The sequence below is a fragment of the Pan troglodytes genome, chromosome 3 (genome assembly GCF_028858775.2).
Source record: "Pan troglodytes isolate AG18354 chromosome 3, NHGRI_mPanTro3-v2.0_pri, whole genome shotgun sequence".
NCBI classification, from domain to species: domain Eukaryota; kingdom Metazoa; phylum Chordata; class Mammalia; order Primates; family Hominidae; genus Pan; species Pan troglodytes.
Window position 1 is genome coordinate 153,973,874 of NC_072401.2, and position 22,405 is coordinate 153,996,278.

The window sequence follows — 22,405 nt, forward strand, 5'->3', positions numbered from 1 at the left end:
ATAGATAGCTCTTATTATTTTGAAATACGTCCCTTCAATACCTAATTTATTGAGAGTTTTTAGCATGAAGGGTCGTTGAATTTTGTCAAAGGCTTTTTCTGCATCTATTGAGATAATCATGTGGTTTTTGTCTTTGGCTCTGTTTATATGCTGGATTACATTTATTGATTTGCGTATATTGAACCAGCCTTGCATCCCAGGGATGAAGCCCACTTGATCATGGTAGGATGAAGGATATTTTTTAAAATAGGAGTAATAGTATCTAATTTTATGTATGTTCAAAGTTTTCCATAATGAAAGTTTTAAGATAAGAACCTCTCTTGATCCATGTAATTATTTCCCACGCTCATTTTGCAAGGCTCCAAGGGTCACATAAGCAAATTTTTAACCCAGCTCAGTAATTATAAGTCCCCCTCCCCCATGCTGCCCTGTGAGCGGTAGGGTCTGCTGCTTGGCTAACTCACCATCACCACGGTGCTGCCAACAGCAGGGGCCAACTCCCCAGCAAGGCTGCCTTCCTAGGACGACTTCCAGAAACAAAGGCAGCTGGACTCCAGGAAAGAGCCGGGAAGCCCTGCCATTACAGACCAGCAACCTGAGACCCAGGAAAGGGAATGGCTCACTGATGATCACTTGGATCCTGAGAGATGCAGAACTGGTTCTGGAGTCTTGTTTTTTGAACTGTCCATCAATGCTGTCCCATAAACATTCTTGCTTCCCTGAAAGGGTCAACTGATCCCATGGAAAAAACAGCAGCCCAGCTCTCCTCTATCCCCCTTTCACTTTTTAATGAACTATTTCAGGTATACTAAAAGGATCTCTGACAATAGCATGAGTAAAAATTAAACATTACAGTTAAAAAATTAAACATTACAGTTAGCCCAACACAGTCAGGCCTCCTCAGATTCACTCCCTTGCTTCCCTCCTAAGAGGTAACCATTCCCCTGAACTTAGGGTATGGCCTGAGCATGCATTTTCTTTCTTTCCTTTAAAAAGAAAAAGAAGATGATATGTTGAGTTTTTTTAATTGCCATGAATTTTTAAATCCTTACGCTATATTTTTACGAATGTTTTCATATTACAGGTATCCTGTGAAACTTGCTTCCTTAAGCTCAGCAATATGTTTTTAAGATTCATCCTCATCGATGTAAGTAACTCGTTCACTTTCTCACTGCTAAATTGTATTCCACTGTAGGAATGTACCACAATTTATTGATCCATTTCTCCTGTGAGAGCATTTCGGTTGTTTTCAGTTCTTTTTTACAAACGGGCAGAATGAACAGTCTTGCAGTTTCCTTGTGCACAGTCGAGGGCCTTTCTCTAGGCCTCTTTTTCAGTCCATTGTTTCCCCTCCATCCTCTTTCCCGCCAAGTTCGTGGGGGAAACCCTTACAGCGCTGGCCCGTATCCTCCCATGGGTTAAGTGTTTGCTCTCTGTCTCCCTGGGCAAAATGAGAGAAGGTGTGGAGTAGTTACTTAATTAATTCAGGAAGGCATCACTCCATAACTGAAGATTTCCTTGTAGGGTCTTTAAGAATAAGATCTGGGGGCTTAGTTATCTGAATAATTGCCCTGTCTAGACTCCACTGCCTCCTCCCTGAAGTTCTTGGCAGTATCCAAAAGGGGTTAGCATTTACGGAGCACAGTTAAATATAGACATCTAGGAATAAAAGGCCTAATTAAGAACCAGGAAGTTGCTCTTGGGAAACGAAAAAGTTTGCCAAGGCGTCCATAGCTGTGCCAAAGCCCAATTTGGCAGGGAAATGCTGAGTCCCAAGTTGGGGAGGGGGAGGTTTCTCCCCCACATCACCAGGGCACACTGGCTGGCTGTGTCTCATGTTTCCCCAAGTCACACTTTCTCCAATTCGGAGGAAGGAAACCACCTCAAGGCAATTGGATTCGATTTCCTCCTGTGTCAGAGTCTGTCTCTCTGATTTCTCTAAACTACAAATTTACCAGGATGAGTTTTAGACTCTGAGAAACCTTTCTAATTCAAAATGTATTTCTGATCCTTCAGACTTAGGAAGGACTGGCATTTACCTTTATGCCAAATTCCCCTGCCCATGTGAAGTAACACAGCAGAAACTCCTTTTCCATCCTGCTGGGAGGGAGCAGGGTGAAAACCAGTATTCTAGCTTGTCAGTTTTCAGTGAACTCTTGCTCTATTTAAATTAATATGGTTTCTCAAATTCAACATGCTAATCTGGGTATGTGGCCATATTTCTAGCAGATTCTCAGGGATTAAAAATAAGCTTCAGTCAGGAATGTTTATTCTTCATACAAATATAAATGAGATTCTTTAAGCTCTGTAACATCCCCTTGAAATAAAATATAAAGTTCATTTTTATCTAGCCCTCAGCAGGTCGATGGGGGCTGCAGGGAGCAGCACAGACCTGGTTCTGAGCTGTCCCAGGCGGGGTACATCCTGACCTCACCTGTAGATGGGGTTGCCTGTCTCCTAGGGTGCCTGGGTGGATCAGTGGAGATAATGTACTGGAAAGCACTTTGAAAAATACAAAGTGCAATTCAAATGGGTTATTGACAGCCCTTTGTTAAGTGTTCGTTTGATTGCTGAATGTCCTTGAATGCAATGAAGCATCATTTCTTATAAACCGTTTTATAACTCAGACTTTTTACTAATTCTGAACGACCTTCCCTCCAATCAGTTCAGCTCTTATGGTTTTATTCTAAAGCCCAGGAAGCTGCCACATGGAATCTTATAAAGTAGAGGAAAAGACTTTACCTCAAGGTCACCTTGTATCTCACTCCTGTCCCCACCCCTCCAGCAGGAATCCCCTCTGCATCACCCCAGATATTTCCCAGGCCCACTGGCTTTGAAATCTCTGGTGAAAGCAGCTTCCCAGGGCACCCGGCAGCCCTTCCTACTGATGGGCCTCTCTCTCCAGCTGATGCTTCTGGCAACCAAAAGCCACTTCCACTCACAGGCTTCAGGCCTGCTATCTAGAGCAGGGGTCTGCAAACGACGTCCCATGGACCAAATCCACTCTGAAGGCTGTTTTTATACAGTCTATAAACTAAGAATGGTTTTTATATTCTAGAATAGTTTTACATTTTTATAATGTGAAAACATTTTACATTTTAAAAAGAATATTTCATGTCATGAAAACTATATAAAATTCAAATTTCAGCCAGGCTCGGTGGCTCATGCCTGTAATCCCAGTATTTTGGGAGGCCGAGGCGGGTGGATCATTTGAGGCTAAGAGTTCGAGACCAGCCTGGCCAACATGGCACAACCTCATCTCTGCTAAAAATATAAAAATTAGCTAGTCATGGTGGCACAGGCCTGTGATCCCAGGAACTCAGGAGGCTGAGGCAGGAGAATTGCCTGAACCCAGGAGGCAGAGGCTGCAGTGAGCTGAGATGGCACCGCTGCACTCCAGCCTGGGCAACAGAGCAAGAGCCTGTCTTAAAAAAAAATTCAGATTTTAGTATCTATAAAGTTTTATTGAAACACGGCCACATCTATTTCTTCTCATATTGTCTGTCTATTTTTGCATTACAGCAGCAGGGTTGAGTAGTTGTAACGGAGACCATATGGCCTGCATAGCCTAAAATATTTACTATCTGTCCATTTACAGAACAACCCCTAATTTTAGAGTTCTATAGGCAATCCTAATCCCTCTTCAAATGTGTTAATAATGTTATGTCATTTACCCATCCTAACAACTTTTTAAGGGCCTATTAAGGTCCAAGTGTCATGCAGGGGACTGGGGATGTAAAAAAAAAAAAAGGTAGTATTAACAATATTTAGTGGTTTCTAACTTCAAGGGTCTACGATCTGGTAGAAAACAAAGGATGCACACAGTGGTAAAGATCCCACACCCTGGAGTCAGACGACCTGGACTTGAATCCCAGCTCCACCCTTACTAGCAGTGCCATGTTCACTAGGCAAGTTATCTAAACTGCCTATGCCTCAGTTTCCCTTATCTGTGAAATGGGGATAGTCATAGTATGGACCTTAGAGGGCTGTTGGAAGGATTAAATGAGGCAATATGTGTAAAGGGTGTGGAACCGTGCCTGGCCGCAGTAAATGCTCAATGGGCATCGTTACTGTTACAGGCAAACAAATAAATACAATGATGTGCTGTGGAGGCAGCAACAGAACCTGGTAAGGAGAGAATAGGGATAAAAACTGGGACATGACCGCTTCTGTCTGGTAAGGAGTGGGGCTGAGAAAGGCTTCGTGCCTCTTGGAGTGTTAGAGGACAGACAGGTGTTTTCCCAGCAGACAAGTGGGATGGTGATATTTTAAGGAGACTGCATTTTAAGGAAGCTGCATGAGCAAAGATGTCCCAGACTGACCTCATCTTCCCCCCATCCCCCCACCCCATCACTCCTTCCCCTCTGCTCCGCATCTCCTTGAACTGGACTGCTTCTCTCTCCTCAGCCCCCATCACCATTACCATCAGCTGCTCAAGGCAGAACACACAGAGAGGGGGACATCCTTATCCCCTCCCCCAGCTCACCTCCTTCACCAGGTCATGCTGATGCTGCCTCCTGCATATCTCTTAAATCCATCCTCTCTGTATCCATAGATCTCTCTCTATCTCTGTGTATTCCTCTAACGGCTTCCCCTTGCTCTGAGGATCAAATCCCACTTCCTGATCCTGTGGGGTCCATTCCTTCCCTCCCCTTCTAACCCCAGCCAGCTTCACTTTCCTTCCAGTCCTCAGATGCTGGCTTTTCCCTCTGCCTGAAAAGGTTCCTTCCTGCTTTCCAGCCCACTCTCCCCGAAGTGCTCACCTTTCAGGCGGCTGTCTCAATGCCACTTCCTCAGGAACACTTCCCTGACTCTTGCACTAGGCTGCTACCCTCTCCAGGTGCTCTGTCCTTACCACAATCAGAACTGATTATTTGTGTGCTTGCTGTATATAATCTGCAGACTCCATGAGAGCAGGGATTTTGTGGATTTTGCATGGAAGCCCTGATAGAAGCCCAGCTTCGAAAGCAGTGGCCGGCAGATAGTTGGCACCAAAAAGTATGTGTTGAATGATTGTCTTTTCCTCACCAAATAGTAAGCTTCAGTAGACATGGGCTGTGTCAATATTATGTCCCCACAGCCTAGCCTGGTGTTTGGCTTGTGCTAGATATGCCATGAACGTTTGTTGGATAAACAAATAAATGAATGACTTCAAAAATATGTCTCCAGCCAGGTACAGTGGCGCATGCCTGCAGTCCCTCTAGGCTGAGGCAAGAGGATTGCTTGAGCCCAGAATTTCAAGTCCAGCCTGTGAAACATATCAAGACCCTGTCTCTAAAATAAATAAATAAATAAATAAACTCCGCTTTCACCTCTGAAGAGGTGTACACTGTGCTTTTGACAGCATAGCCTAAAAGGGCAGAAACCTCTTAGCAGCCAATCCCACTAATACTACCGTCATGTCTCAGGAATGGAAAGGACCATGTGGATTATTTAATTCAGTCCCCATTTGACATGTGACTCCTTCCTGCACTGCTCTCATCATGCCTTCATTCTGCCTATGCTGGAATACTGCAAGAAGTAATAACTCACTGCTTCCTGAGGAAAACTATCCCATCTTTTGCCCCCTCTGCTTGATAGAAGTTCTTTGTGAACCTGAAGCAATAGCTGGCACTCATAGCTTCCATCCGTGGGTCCTAGCTCTAGGCCTTAGGGCAACAATCTTTAAACTATGAGTTGCAACCCATTAATAAGTCAGAAAATGAATTGAATGGGTCTTGATGGGCATTTCTTTTCAATGAAAAAGAATAGAATAGGATAGAAAGAATAGAATAGAGGACCAGGCACGGTGGCTCACGCCTGTAATCCCAGCACTTTGGGAGGCCAAGGCAGGCGGATCACAAGGTCAGGAGATTGAGACCATCCTGGCTAACACAGAGAAACCCCATCTCTACTAAAAATACAAAAAAATTAGCTGGGTGTGGTGGCAGGTGCCTGTAGTCCCAGCTACTCGGGAGGCTGAGGCGGGAGAATGGCGTGAACCCAGGAGGCAGGCTTACAGTGAGTCAAGATCAGGCCGTGGCACTCCAGCCTGGGGGACAGAGTGAGACTCCGTCTCAAAAAAAAAAAAGAAAGAGAATAGAATAGAATAGAATAGAACAGAAAATATCAAAGTAAACTGAACACAGTAGGGTCAATAATATTTTCTGGAATGCTTATTTCAGTTACATATGGGTGTTTACACATATTCTGCATTGAGATATGACATATAATTCTTACTGTAGGTAACAGCCAAGCAGCTTTGAAAGCCAGTGTTCTGGAGAATTAGCAGACTTGTACTTTTGATGGACCTTTCAGTGTGAGAAGACCAGTTGAGATGGCCTCTAAAGCCTTCTCCTCCCAGCCCAAAACCCCTGGCTCCTTCCCTTGTTTGCATATGATGTGGTTGTTGGTTGCTTTCCCCTGGAACTCTCTCTACAGCCCTATCGAAGAGTAGTTCTGGGAAATAGCAGCTAACAGCATTCTCTAACCCCACATTTCTCTCTCACCAGCAGTTGGTGTACATTTTGTAGTCCTAGTGTTTTTCTGAAAATAAAGACAGACAAAAAATTGGGGTGAGGAATTCTGCCTTCTCTCTTTAATCCATCAACATTACACTAATGGCCCCAAACAGCAGACATAGACCTTTTTCTGTTTTCTTTGTCCAAATCTCATTGTAGCTGTGCTATGCTCTCAAGGTGGACTAAAATCTAATTAGTTGGAGTTTTTGTTTTGTTTTGTTTTTTGGCTGCCACAGAACACTATTGTCTTAGATTCAGATTCCTGTCAACTAAGTCTTGTTCACATAATAAACCATGTCTATTCCATCCTGTACTTACACGGGAACACTGTGGGGCAGGAAGTTAAATTTTCCCAGTTAAATTGCTTCTTGTTTGGATTCAGTGTATGCCCCTGATGATATCATTTTGGGTCCTGATGATCTCATTTCCCTTGTTCACCACTCCTCCCGCCAATTCAGCTTTTGAGCCTTTGGTATAAAGGAAAGAGCAATGACTTTGGGTTCTAGGGCTCAAATCCCCAGTCTCTGCCTTCATCTCAGTGTACCTTCAGGAAAGTTATTTAACCTTTCTATAACATAATATCTATCCCACAGTTTTATAAAAATTCAATTAAATGATATTATATACGTATATATCACATCTCGTCTGACACGTAGTGGGCATGTAATAAGTAGTAATCATGAACAGCAACAACAGCAAAATATGTGACTGGACCAGGGGGAAAAAAAGCTTTTTTCACCACTAGAAACGCCCCTGTGGGCTGAGAGTTTCCATGATCACAACCATTAAGTACAGCCACTCAAGCAGTTCCCAAGTTTTTTAATTACTTGGGAACCATCCTATTTTTATTTTTCTTACCTTCAACAACATCCTGAGAGAACTATCAAATGCTTTGTTGAAATCCAAACACAAGGCTGGGCGCGATGGCTCATGCCTGTAACCCCTGGGAGGCTGAGTCAGGAGGATCACTTGAGCCCAAGAGTTCAAGACCGGCCTGGGCAACATAAGGAGACCCTGTCTCTACAAGTAGAAAAAAATTAGCCAAGCATGGTGACGCATACCTGTAATATCAGCTTCTTGGGAGGCTGAGTTTGGAGGACTGCTTGGGCCCAGAAGTTTAAGGCACGGTGAGCTGTAATCATGTCACTGAACTCCAGCCTGGGCAACAGAGCAAGACCCTGTCAAGCAAGAAAGAAAAGAAATAAATAAAAAAGAAGAAAAGAAAGAAAAACAAAGGAGAAGGAAGGAAGGAAGGGAAGGAAGGAATCCAAACACACAGTTCAGTTGTCCTCTCAGGACTCTGGTCCCAAGAGCACCAACGAAAAAGAAAGAGGAAGAAGAGAAGAATTGAGATCAGCCTGGTGCGACCTGTTCCTTGTCAGCCTGTGCCATGTGCTCATGGTCCCCACATTCTCCACAAAGTGCTCAACAATTAACCCTTCCAAGATCAATTCCTGTGCAAGCTGGACAACATGCTTAACTATCTGTAGCCTGTAAAATGAACTGGTTTTCCATCTCGAAAAATGGTGAGATGTGCTCATGGGCATTTTTTTTTCCCAGCACATCTTCATTTCCCTAAGATTCTTTAAATTTCAAGAAGCAATGACTGAGAATCTGATTTGCGAATTGCCTCAGTACCTTGCAACATCATTAATTTATTCCAGAGATCTGAACTCATTAAGAGCAGCCACATGCTTCTTAAAAGCTCACTGGCGGGCTGGGCACGGTGGCTCATGCCTGTAATCCCAGCACTTTGGGAGGCTGAGGTGAGCGGATCACAAGGTCAGGAGTTTGAGACCAGCATGGCCAACATGGTGAAACCCTATCTTCTACTAAAAATACAAAAACTAGCCAGGCATGGTGGCATGTGCATGTAATCGCAGCCACTCGGCGGGCTGAGGCAGGAGAATTGCTTGAATCCAGGAGGCAGAGGTTGCAGTGAGCCAAGATCGCACCACTGCACTCCAGCCTGGGTGAGACTCTGTCTCAAAAAGAACAATGCTCACTGGCTTCCATGTCACTGGCCAGTGCTCATTCTTTCTTTGCATTCTGTTCTACCATTCTCCCTGTTGGAGAAAACAGACAAAAGGAAGTCTTGCAGAGTTCTGCCCTCTCCAGACTGCCCAGCTACAGTTTCACCATCAATTCCAAGCTCTAGATCTGCCACTGTCTTCCCTGAGCTTCTTGTCTGGAACCTCATTAAGTCCTTTTTGTTGTCTTTAGAAGTTTTTTGCATGCCTCAGCTCATTTTAGACTTTCACCTTCCCGATATACCTCTTGTAATCATTCTTGGTTGTGTGTTTTTTCTCTGCAAAAGTCTTTGTGAAACCTGAGCTCATTAAGTCCATCACAGCTACTTTGGCTTCTTTAAATACTTCCAAATTTCCTCCCTTCTCGGAGACTGTCGTGGTTGCAGAGACTGAGTTCATTTTTGAGAGCTTTTCACTATCAGGAAAGGTTCTCTCTTGTAGGGTCACATACCACAGAAGTGCACAGTGGGCCTGTTTTGTCTCTGGCCCTATTGATATTTGCCTCCCTAATGGCTTAAGTAGGTGTCCAACCGTATTCAGATTTTCTCTTCTTGCCTATAGAAAACCCCAGGATGACACCTTTTTCTTTTGGACAGAATACGGTGTATAAAGTAGTGAGTTGCATGCTGCCTCCTGCCCTTTTGGGAGACCAGCGTACAACCCAATGAGCTTATCAGAGAACTGCTGACTGCAGCTGGGCAAGCTATAAATTAAAAGTCTGGGATCTTTCTTTTTTCTTTTCTAAAAGAACCCTTTGTGAGTAATAATAATCCTTGTTAGATCTTACTGAGTGCTGATGTTTTTGCCAGGCAATTTCCTAAGAACTTGAAAGGTATCATTTCACTTAATCCCTCCAACAATGCTTTTGGGTAGGACCTATTATTGCTTCCATTTTATAGATGAGGACACTGAAGCACAGAGAGGTGAAGAAAATTTTCCACAGTCATGGAAGAAGTAATGGCGGGGCCATGATTGGACTTGACCCACCAGTCTATGTCCTTGCCAACCACATCATATGGCGGTATCTCCAATCTTGTTATTATCCCATGGGTATTTTTACACCTATGCTGGATCCTGTATTTATCTCCATTAAGTATTATCCATTGGTCTTTTTATACCTTCGCTGGATCATATATTTATCTCCGTTAAATATTTCCCTGCCAGTTTCACCTAGGACCTAGGGCCTATAAATGTCTTCTTGAAATTTGATTGTCTGTAAATTCATTGAATACTTCCACTTTTATGCCAGAAATCCTGGCTTTCTAAATCTCCCTCTATTATCCTTCTTATGACTACCCTGACCTTCAATAATTTGTCTATATGTCTGTGAGTTCCCTGATATAAGGGGCTATTACTTATTCATTGTTGGTGTCTGTTGAATAAATGAATGAACGAATGAATGAATCCCATGTATTCATTCACATTCTCGACTTTTAAGAAGTGTTGAGTAGGCTGACTCTCAGGGGAAACAATAGCATCTGGGTTTTTCAAGAGTGATGCTATCTTTTTCCTGGTAGGGTTGACCTTTCCAAGTAGGCTGCCTGGTGGAGTGTCATAAAACTCCCTCTTCTCACAAATTATCCCACATGCCTGCAATTCCACAATGAAAGATTTATTCCTTTGACCTATGTCTTACCAGCCATTTCTACCTTAGTCCCCACTTCCCCAAAGAAAAAAGATTTCCTAGATCCTAGAGGAGGAAGCTTAAAGACCATGAAAACAGAGCAGAGGAACCCAGGGGACCTCGGAGAGGAGCCCAGGGCCCGCATGGTGTACTGATGGTCACTGCGAGCCGTACGATAAAGCCCTTGAATAAAAAAAGAAAACAAATAGAAGTGTCCTGTTAGATGACTCTCAAAGCACTTTCCAAGGAGATGTAGGCTCATCATTTCAAAGCAGGGAAGAAACTTAAACCAAACCATCTTCTTTGAAAACGAAAGTCTTTATCAAGACTTTTCTTAAAGAAAATAGCCTCAAAGGCCTTGGTGAAACACCTGAGGAATTAGAGCAGACGAGGTCAGTTTAATATGTGTCATGTGTGTGTCTATAAAGATGTGAACCAAATCGAACTGTACTTATCAGCAAAGTACTGAATCGGCAGAAGAGCCCAGCTGCACCCCGAAGTGGCCACTTCTGAGAGCCTGTCGACAGCTTTATCTTGGCCCAGTGCCTACCCCTCTTCTCAGCACATTTTTGACTTCCCAGCTATCCACACCCCGTGTTGGTTTAGAAATAAAAGGTTGCTGTTATCTTAAGTGAGCGATTTAGCCCTTATTTAAGCATTTCTTTAAAAAAAAAAAAGTTCCATCAGCATGCTGAGGAGCAGCATCCCGGTCTTCCTTTTGCTGCTGACTCTCCAGGGGTCTCGGGTCAGCAATTTCAGCTCCCTCTGCCTCCGTTTCTGCATCCGGGCTTAGGGATTAGGGGCAGGTGAGGAGGAAGTGATGGCTACATTAGCAAAGTGCTTTCTACCATTTCATTACTCCATTAGGGTCTTCCTTCCTTTCCTCCTCACTGGGGTATTTTGAGAACTAATGAGATAATGGCCTGCAAGTGGTTGGAAACCCCTCAGAGGGCGTTAGTACCCAGGACACTGGTCTCACTTCCTCCTAAACTAATTCCAGTTATCAACAATGCGCACACACATTCAGATCCGAGGAGTGACCTCACTTAGAGACTCGGCGGCCAAAGCCACACACATTGCCTCACAGCCATTGATCACAAGAGACATCCACATTATCTACCAGTTTTATTCTAATCTTCAAAGCAAATATACAGCAATTCTGCATGATCCCAAGAATTGCATATTTTAAAGTGACAAATAATAAATAAATAAATAATAGAAAATCACTCAATTCTGATCTGGAAACAAGAGGCTGCAAAATGTACTTGCAGTAAGTGTGCTTTTAGAAATCCAAATTCACATTGAAAAAAATCTATTTGTGTGCAGATTAAGATATTCATAAGGAATGCTCCACTTCCTGTGATGTGTGCCTCTGATAAGGATACCAGAGTAAAGGGAGTTTACTTGGAACTGCATAACATGAAAGGAAAAAGACCTGCTTCTTTAACAGTCTTGTAGAGATCAACTTAATTAACTGATCAGTTTGGAGTAGGGCAGGTTAGAAAATCCATTCAAGTATCGCTGATGAAATTGACAGGTGAGTTTGGTGCAGATAGGCGGGGAGAGGGGAGAAAGAGAAAGACAGAGAGAAATGAACCTCATGCAAGTAATTCCTTCCAGGTCTCTGGTTGGTAGATTTGGAGGACAGCCCCCTCTCCAGTTTCACAGCTTTGCAAAATTTAACTGTTTCTCTGTGTTCCGCTGAAAAACTTCATTTCAGAATCCTGCAAATGATTTTGTCTTCTGTTCATTTGTGTTAGGAATTTAGAGACTGACATCTGAGCAGTGCAGGCTGTGGGAATTAGGGAAATAATGTTAGAGCTATTTAGATTTCTGCTTTTCATTCAACAAATATAAGGGGAAGACTTTAAATATTAGATGGAGGAAATAAAATATGGATAAAGAGGTATTCAGACTAGGTCTTTATGGAACAGTAATTGCAAACCCTTTCCAAGTCTTTCTCCCAATTGCTCCTTGAATATTGAGGCTGCCTCTTTTAGTTTCTGTGGCTAAGTTCACCTCTGTAGCATTATGTCAGGCAAAGAACTATGAACACAAACAGCTCCCGTTAGGGCTCTCAGCCCCAGGGGTCCTGACAGCTGGGAAGTGTTGCAAGTAAACTATTACAAATAATGGAGAATTGAAATTTATCAATGATTTATTACACAGACTATAAGCAATATTTCAGGGTTATTACCATGAGGATACCTCTCATTCACCCACATTCCAATTTAATTTTACTTTCTTTTTCCTGTCTTTTGGACCACAGATCCACAGAGTTGAATTAATTCTACTCTTTAGTGCATGGTACACTCATGGATTCATCAAATGCCCTTCAAAAGTGCCGTTGTTGTTTTCCCTCCAACTCGCTCATCCCACTCTCATTCCCCCTCCTCCAGATCCCCTTACTCCTATCTTTATGTAGCTATACGGACATCCTTGAATAATATATAGTATTACTTTGTGTGTGCATGTTTAATATCTAATTTACAAAAGGCAATGGGCTATAAATCTCATTCTCTCTGTTACTTTTTTCATCCAGCTCTGTTTTTTGGAATATCTCCTTGCTGTTATATTGAAATCTAATCATTAATGCTGACTGCCTTGCATCCAGCACAGTTGCTTCCTCCATTGCCCTAGGGATGAACACCTTGGTTGACTCTACCACACACACACACACACACACACACACATACACACACACGCATAGATGGTGCTGCAAGGACCACCCACGGAGATGTCCCCTCACAGATCTGTGCACGTCTGTCTCTGGGGGCTGCACTAGGAGTGGGATTGCCGAAGCATAGGATATTACACTCCCACCAGCAGTGTCAGAGGGCTCTCTTTTCCCCACATCCCTTTCAGCACTTGATATTAATAAGGTTTCCAATTTCTGTCAATCTAATTATTTTAAAGTGGATCGTGTTATAATTTAAATTTGCATTTCTCTGATTACCAGTGAAGTGGGTATCTCTTCACATGCTTAATAGCAATTTGGGTTTCTCCTTCTACAAACTGCCCATATCCTTTGCCTGTGTAGCTCTTATGTGAGTTTCCAATCCTTTTTTTGCCAATCTGCAGGAGTTCCTTGGGTCATCAATTCCTTATCGATTTTAGACACTGTGAACATCTTTCTCCATGCCATTGGAGGCAGGTTAACTGTTTTGAACCAAAATCTTTAATTTTTTAGATAGTCAGACCCATCAATTTTGCCCTTCTGGTTTATGTTGTTTGGGTATTGATTAAGAAATGTGCAGAAAACTACAAAGCCACAAAGATAGATGCCTATAGACTCTTCTGTAAGAATTGTGTCTTTTCCCGTCATACTTGGGTCCTTAGTCCATTTGAAATTTATTTTTGTCTATATGGAGAGGTAGGCATCCAGCTTTGGTTTTTTCCATAGTGAGTCATTTATCCCAACACTATTCACTAAGTGATCCAGCTTCCTCCCACGGATTTGGGAAATGGCTCTATCATATACCAGTTTCCCATGGATACATGATTGGGTGTCCAGGTGCATATTCCATTTTTTGGTTAGTTTGTCTATTCCTGCACCACTACCCCACAGTTTTATTGTGGTAGTTTTGAAATATGTCTTAACTAATGTGTTTTCTTAAGTGAGAGAGAAGGGTAGGGTTATATTAGCGGACTAGGAATGGTACAGAATCCCACAGCCTCTCTCATCCTTGTCATAGCCCGTAATTCCCATATTAGGTCACTCATGGGAAGGGATCCTACATGAAAATTTCATCTGCAATCTATGTCAAAATGGGGCGGGGGAAGCTGAAACATCTAAGAGGTCACCTGTTTGCCGTGCGCAATATCCTGGAATTAAATTCCATAGCTTTCAAAATAAGAAAGAGTGTCAATATTTTTTTACTCTTTCTTGAAAGTTAATACCTTAAGAACCTAGAACACAATTCTTCTGTGGAAATCACAGAGCTTCAGGAGTTATTTCATTGGATTGCCAAGAGTTCCTAAGCGGGTAATGTGTATGCAGCAATTGAGGGGCAAAGTGGTTAATAATAAGCCTAACCGCAACAGCTACTAACTAGTTTTACTAATCTGTAGTGGAACTGAAACTAGAACCCAGATCTCCTGGGAGTTCCTCTTCAACTTTACAAATACATGTCTAATGCTCCCTGTGTGCTAGGCATCATTACATGGAGTAGAAAAATGAGTTAATAAACAAGGTCTCTGTCTACATATTATTCAATCAGTGACTTGCCTGGGCCCTGGCTTTGTACTCTGAATCATGGAAGAATGGACCTATTATGAAGTTATGAAGATATTTAGTCTATCCTATCAGCCAGAGGTCAATTCAAATACATTTTACATAGACCGGCTGACAATCAGCTAAAAATTCCAAAGAGACTCTGCTGTGGTGGATTAACTGGCCAAATATAGACCTAGTCTATCACTCAGATGAGACAAAATGGTATGCCAAAAATGTCCTTCCAGAACAGGAATTAGATTAAAGCTACATTAGGGTTTCTGGATAGTCAACAGTTGAGCTGTTTCCAGCTAAGGGAAAAGACAGAATATTCAGGCTCAGGAAAGAAAGAAACAGAGAGGGAGGAAGGAGGGAAGGAGGGAGGGAGGGAAGGAAAAGGAAATGAAAAAACCGATGCTCAGTTGGGAATACCTAGGAAAAAGGCAGGATGTTACAGGGGCAGAGAAATCCAGAAAGTCTTCTCCTTTCCTCCTCTCTGACTTTACCAGAATCTCATTTTGAGCCTGAATTACTTGTGAGTAAATATCAGCAATTAACCAGCACAAATAAGGTGTGGCTGACACATAGAAAATATTCAATAATTATTAACATTTTTAAAAGTAGACAAATATCTCTTAGAAATAATGAATTGAACAAAGGAGTACATGAAGCTTTCATTTGCAAGTGTGAAATAAACTGAACATTGTTTACATTGTCTATTTATTTTTGCTTTCCCTATAGCCAAATTCCTGAAGGAATTATCTCATTAAAAAAAATTTTAGGTGTTGTTTATCATAGCAAAAAATAAAATAAGAGTAAATACAAGAAAAAGAAAACTGTCCTAAAGTTTGGTTGAAGAAATTTCAACATATTCATATTTTGATATTCTACTAAGTCTTCATAATTATTTGAAATCATGTGGTGGATTAAGAGTAACAAAGAAAGATATTTAGACTTTGTGAAATTGAAAAAGCAGGTTAGATGATAATATATTGTTGAAGAATTCAGAGCCTAGAGGCAGACAACTTGGGTTCAGCTCCCACTTCTTCCACTTCAATAGCTACGAGGCTTTCGGCAATATTTGTAATCTCTCCCTGCTTCAGTTTCCTTACCTGCAAGATGGCAATAGAAATTAAACCTACTTCGGCCAAGTGCAGTGGCTCACGCCTGTAATCCCAGCACTTTTGGAGGCTGAGACAGGTGGATCACCTGAGGTCAGGAGTTTGAGAGCAGCCTGGCCAACATGGCAAAACCCCATCTCTACTAAAAATAACAAAAATTTAGCTGGGCGTGGTGGTGGGTGCCTGTAATCCCTCAGGAGGCTGAGGCAGGAGAATCGCTTGTGCCCAGGAGGTGGAGGTTGCAGTGAACCAAAATTGTGCCATTGCACTCCAGCCTGGGCAACAAGAGCAAAACTCTGTCGGAAAGAAGAAAGAAAGAGAGAAAGAAAGAGAGAGAGAGAGAGAAAGAAAGAGAGAGAGAGAGAGAAAGAAAAGAAAGAAAGAAAGAAAGAAAGAAAGAGAAGGAAGGAAGGGGAAGGGAAGGGAAGGAAGGAAGGAAGGAAGGAAGGAAGGAAGGAAGGAAAGGAGGGAGGGAGGAAGGACAGAAAGGAGGGAGGGAGGAAGGAAAGAAAGGAGGGAGGGAGGAAGGAAAGAAAGGAGGGAGGGAGGGAGGAAGGAAAGGAGGGAGGGAGGGAGGCAAGGAAGGAAGGAAGGAATTAAACCTACTTCATAGGGTTTTTGAGACAATTTAGTGAATCAATTAATACACGCCAAAGCAATCTGAACAGCGCCAATAGATGTTAGTTATGGTGATTATTATTATAACAGTATCATCTCATATCTTCCTATAGAAAATGTCTGTTAAGATATACTATAAAATGTTAACATTTTTTATCTCTGGAAGGTGAGAGTATGGATTTATTTTTCTTCTTTCTGCTTATCTGCATTTTTCTAATTTTCCCAGACATGAAAATATATTGATTTTCTAATAAAGAGCAACAAGTTATTTTATAATTTGTGAGAAAAGATCTATGAGATGGGTAGAGGCGGGAAAGAATGGCACATCCACACCGTCAAGAGCTCCCTGCTGACAAACAGCATGGCAGTGAGGATGATGCTGGGTTACATCCCCAAATAAGTAGGGGGTGAGGGGCTGAGGAAGGGAATAAAGGAACGTTGGAGAGAGTGACATTCTCCTCCTTGTTTTTTATCTCACACTCAAGGTTAAGGTTCAATACAGCAGCAAAGTGAACAAAGAAATGAAGTGCTGTGAGAGGTCACAGGGACAAACATCGAGTGGCTCTGGAGTTTTGAAAGGCATTGGATAATTTCACCGCCATTAATAACATCTGCAGTCCTGCCAAGCAGGCTAATGGCAGGGGTAATTAGAGCCTGTGCTCTAAGACAGATGACTGCTTGTCAGAGCAGGAGAGCAGGTCCACCCCAGGGGCCACTGCCCAGGGGTAGTCAAGGCCAGGAGGGGGCAGGGCCTTGTCAGGAAGGACCCTACCTGATCACAGGAAAGAGATGACCCAGACTGGCCTCTGTGGGAAGATTCTTAGCTCACAAAGGAAATAGGGGGTGTCGGGGCAGTTCAGGGCTTGGGTCTAAATATAAAGCTGGTCCATACTAATATCCTGTCACGAAATACTTTCATACTTCACATATCCAAGATTTAGGCTTACAGAGAGACGTTCAGTTCAAAGAAGTCGTGAAATCAATAAGTTTTTTCATTAACCAGTGATTACCCAGCCATCATTATGCACTCACTGATAGAGTGATTTTCTAGTCACTCAGACTAAGAAGTGGCCATTTGAAGACTTAATCTTTCTTCATGGACAAGGAAAGGAATGGGTTTAACATGAGCATTTTGGTCTTTCCTTGTCTCTAAATCAAATTAAGTTCTTCAGTTTTTTAATAAAGATGACTAATGTATTTTTCCTAAAGGTTTTGTTATGAAATACAAAGATTTATTTTTGAAGTGAAGATTTCCATCTGGATAAGTCTCAGAAAGAATCCTTGTATCCACGAGATGGTTCCCTACCTAGGATGCCAAAGGGAAATGCTTGCAATGCCACTTAGGGATTTGTCCCAATAATTTCACTTAGGCAAAAGTATATCAAATGATTATTTCAGTAGACTTCTATACAAGTTTACTTGTTTGGAGATATTAGACCCCCCAATGCAATGCTGCACAATTTTAAAAGACACCTAACCAACTTCCACTTATACATTTCAGATTGAACAACAGTGTTTGTATTAGTCTGTTCTCATGCTGCTAATAAAGATATACATGAGGCTGGGTAATTTATAAACAAAAAGAGGTTTACTGGACTCATAGTTTCACATGGCTGGGGAGTCCTCACAATCATGGCAGAAGGCAAAGGAGGAGCAAAGACACGTCTTACATGGCAGCAGGCAAGACAGCATGAGCAGGAGAACTGCCCTTTATGAAACTATCAAATCTCATGAAACTTATTCACTATCATGAGAACAGCATAGGAAAAACCACCCCCATGATTCAATTACTTCCCACCAGGTCCCTCCCACATCACATGGGGATTATGGGAGCTACAATTCAAGATGAGATTTGGGTGGAAACACAGCCAAACCATATAGTGTTTATCACATATTTCTCCTGGAACCCCTCTGAAATGATAGAAAAGGAATTGAAGACGTTTACAATCACATACATTAAAAAAAAGAAAAAGAAAAGGAGATGAGAGTAGGCTACTGATGCCAATTAAACATGACAAGCTGGATGAGACCTGGAACTTTCATTTCCAGGAGTATGACAGACTAGACTTTGTGGCAAGCTCTATTGCCCAAATATACTGAGATCCTTGTCAAAATACATTCAGCAAATATAAAGAGACAAGGTGGGAAATATGAGGGAGAGGTTAAGAAAACTGGAAGCCAAAGTGAGAAGGTGTGATAGAGCCTTACACAGAGATAATGAAGAAAATGGAAGAGGTGTAAATGTTCTTGAACAAATGAAAAGTATCCATCTACTGATCCAGGAAATAATCCATCTTAGATGAAATTCACTAATATTAGTAATGTGCTACTTTTCTTTATTTGAAGGTATATTCATTAGTATTCATTTTATCATTAGGCTTTTAACATGTAGATACAGCAGGTGTACTCTTTTTAATGTCTTAAAATTTACATACTGTAACAAATTAAAGTATTGGCATAAGTGCTGAGTTAGGCTTCAGCTTTATGAACTTTGCTAAGCTCCTATAAAAAGATCCAACAACAAGTAGTCTATGACAGTGTAATCTTGGAGGTTAATGATTTTGCCCCTCCCTGTTTTCTGTTTTCTCCTTTCAGAACCCCTATTATTTGTATATTGGACTTCTTGATTGATATCACATTTTCTTATCTTTTCTCTGCAATTTTTTATCTTTTTAATTCTGTTTCCTGAAAGAGTTCTTCAATGTTTATCTCCAATCCTTTCTATTAAGGTTTTAAATGTCTGCTATAATGTCTGAATTTCTTTAAATGTCTGAATTTCATCTAAGATGGGTTGTTTCCCAGATCAGTAGATTGATAGTTTTCACTAGTCCAATAACATTTATATTTCCTCAATTTTCTCTATTATCTCTTTATAAGACCCTGGAAAGCCTTAGAGGTTGGAAGCACCACATACACCAGAAGACTGGGATGAGGGGTGGGGCTGAAAACTAGAAGACTGGTTAAAAGTCTGTATAAGGAGTAATTGAGCCTGGATTCTTTCCCTCTATATACTAAGCAAGACGGCTGGTCCTCCTCTATTCCAAAGACTGTAAGTTTTGTCTCAGGAGAAATTGAGTTGAAAGAGGTCTAACCTTAACACCAAACATAACTGAAAGCACACTGGATTCGGTGACAGCCTCTCTCCCATTCCTGCACATATTTATTATTATTATTACCACTCCAACCCTAACTCCCAGAAAGCAGATTAGAAATTTTGTCTCTGGAGAAAAAGACTGATGACTGACCCCATTCCCCCAAATCTAAGAACCCTTATTTCTGGGGGTTCCCTAATGCAACCAGCAAGTCCCCACTATTTGTCCTATTGTGAAGAAAGTCTCCTCTCCATAAGCCTTATCCCTCTCCTACCCAGTTTCTGGTCATCTCTTTTGTGTCCCAGTCTGAAATGCAAAGAGATGGCCATGTGTTAACAGACATTTGATGAAAGCCCCCAATATGAAGGCCATACATCAAAACAAAAAATTTATTGGGGGAGGCGGGAAAGAAAGTAGGAGGGAATAGAATCAAGGCAAGTACTGAGGAAAACTACAACGGTAACAAACTATAATTAATATTGAAAGATAAGGGATAACATTGCATCTATGAAGCAAGAATTAAATGTTATAAAATGGAACATCCGGAGAAAGAGAAACAGTTTTTTAAAATTAGAAACATCTGAGCAGACATCTAAAAATTCAATGGAAGGAACTGGATGATAAAAGTAGAAGAACTCTTTCAGGAAATAGTATTTAAAAGATAGAAAATTACAGAGAAATGAAAAGAAAATATGACATCTATCAAGAGGTCCAACATACAAGTAATAGGGACTCCAAAAGGAGAAAACAGAAAACCAAGCAAAATTATTAAACACAAATTCCCCATATTTAAGGGTACATGTTTTCAGTTGGAAAAGGACCCTTGAGTATCAAGTAAAATGAATAATAAAAAGATCCACAACAAGTCACATTGAGTGAAATTCCAATATAGCAGGGATAAAGAGAAGAACTTACTTAAAACAGATGGTGTAGGGAGTAGGGGGAATAGGTCATATATAAAAATTTAGAAATGAGAATGTTATTAAACTTTCAACAGCCACAGTGAAACCTCACAGACAGTGGAGTGATGCTTTCAAAAAACTAAACAAAAAAGTATTTCTCACCTATAGTTATACACCTAGTCAAATTCTCAATCAAATATGAGAATAGAATGAAGGCTTATTCAAACATGCGAGTTTATTTTGCATGCATTCTTCCTAAAAAAGTTATGTCCCAGTAAAACAGTAAGTCAATAAAGTAAACCAAGATGGGAACTAAGAAAAAGTAGAGTCTAAAGTTGTAGAGAAATAAAAAGAATTCCTAGGATGTTGGGAAATCAAGCAGTAGAAATAGAGGCATGTTATTTAAAAATTTAAGAATTACTGTACGAAGGCCGGGTGCAGTGGCTCACACCTGTATCCCAGTACTTTGGAAGGCTGAGGCGGGCATATCACGAGGTCAGGAGATCGAGACCATCCTGGCTAACACGGTGAAATCCCGTCTCTACTAAAAATATAAAAAATTAGCTGAGCATGGTGGTGTGTGCCTGTAGTCCCAGCTACTCAGGAGGCTGGGGCAGGAGAATGGCGTGAACCCAGGAGGCGGAGCTTGCAGTGAGTTGAGATTGTGCCACTGCACTCCAGCCTGGAACAGAGCGAGATTCTGTCTCAAAAAAAAAAAAAGAATTACTATAAGAAGAAAAAAAAAAAAACAGCCAAAAGACTTGAAAGTGGTTGCTTCAGGAGAATGTAACTTGGAGTTGGGAAGGGGTAGGGTCTACTATTTGATTTTTAAAATCTATATGTATATATTACTTTAAAATATTTAAGTTAAGAAAAATGTATCTCAAGACTAATCTAGAACACTCTGGAGCCTAGTTCTTTTTTTTAAAGCATCAGCTACAGTTTATTTTTATCCATTTCAGTTCTTAATTTAAGCAATGAAGCACAGAGAAAAATTGGAAACACTAAAGAAATGGGGAAAAAAGAAACCACATTATCCATAATCCTCCAACTCTATGTGACCATCCGAATCATTTTCCTTTCAATATTTTCATAGAGTTGTAGTCATGACTTCCATATAATTATATCCTGCTTTTTTTCTCCCACATTATACTGTGATCAATTTCCAGCTTGCTATATAGCATTGTAATCATCTTTCTTAATGGCTTGACAAGCCTTTTTGATCGGACTGTCATGCTCTACAAAATAGGTCACCTCTGTATTAGGGTTCTCCAGAGAAACAGAACCAATAGGAGGTATGTGTATATAAATACACACACACACACACACACACACATTTATTATGAGGAATTGGCTCACGTGATTATTGAGGCTGAGCAGATCAAGTCCCATGATCTGCTGTCTGCAAACTGGAGAGGAGACCGACAGCATAATTCCAGTCCAAGTCTGAAGGCCTGAGAACCAGAGGCTGAGGGTGTAAATCCCAGTCCAAGGGCAGGAGAAGACTGATGTCCCAGCTCAAGTACACGGCAGGAAGCAAAGGGGCAAATTTCTCCTCCCTCTGCCTTTTGTTCTGTTCAGGCCCTCAAGGAATTGGCTGATGCTCACCCACACCGAGCTAGATCTACTTTACGGAATCCACAGATTCAAATGCTAATTTCATCTTGAAACAACCTCAAAAATATGCCTAGAAATAGTGTTTAATCTGGGCACTCTGTGTCAAGTCCACTCATAAAATTCAGCATCCCAGCCCCCTCTCCCTCCTTCACATGGTCCTTTTTTCCTGCTTTTCAGACACTCCTAGCATGTGCTCCTCCACCAGCCTTGGCCCTGGGATGCTCTTCCTCGCTGTCACCACTCAATAAGTGGCTTAAATGCAACTCCCACAAGACCTTTCATGTCCCCTGGGCTCCAGTAGGCCCCTTTCTTTCACACCTGCTTTCATCGTGGCCGTTTTCACTCCCAGACATTTTCTTTTTATTTCTTAATTTGTTTATCTGGGGACTGTCTCCCTCAGTCGATTGTAAACACCATGGATGCAGAAATTATATCTTTCCTATATCCCACTCAAAGACCAGCACAGAGAATAGAGCTTGGCACAGAGAAAGCACTCAGTAAATATATGAGGGGTGGGGGGTGAATGAATAAGTGACTGAATAATGAATGGATGAAATGCTAACTGCTCAGGGCACAGAGAGAAACCTGAGGCTGAACAGGAATAACACAGAGTTTGTTAAGCAGAGAGTCAAGAGATCTGCTTCTAGTCTTGGCTCCGCCACTCATCAGGTGCATAACTTAGAATAAG

General features: G+C 41.5%; 1 long non-coding RNA gene across 1 annotated transcript; it reads right to left on the reverse strand.

Annotated features, from left to right (window-relative positions):
- Positions 1-599: 599 nt before the first annotated feature.
- LOC129143781 (uncharacterized) lies at positions 600-21,723 on the reverse strand. Its single transcript, XR_008547634.1, has 3 exons — positions 21,460-21,723; positions 7,562-7,678; positions 600-1,441 (listed from the first exon to the last, which is right to left on the reverse strand). It is a non-coding gene; the product is annotated as an uncharacterized LOC129143781 (long non-coding RNA).
- Between the last annotated feature and the right edge of the window lie 682 nt (positions 21,724-22,405).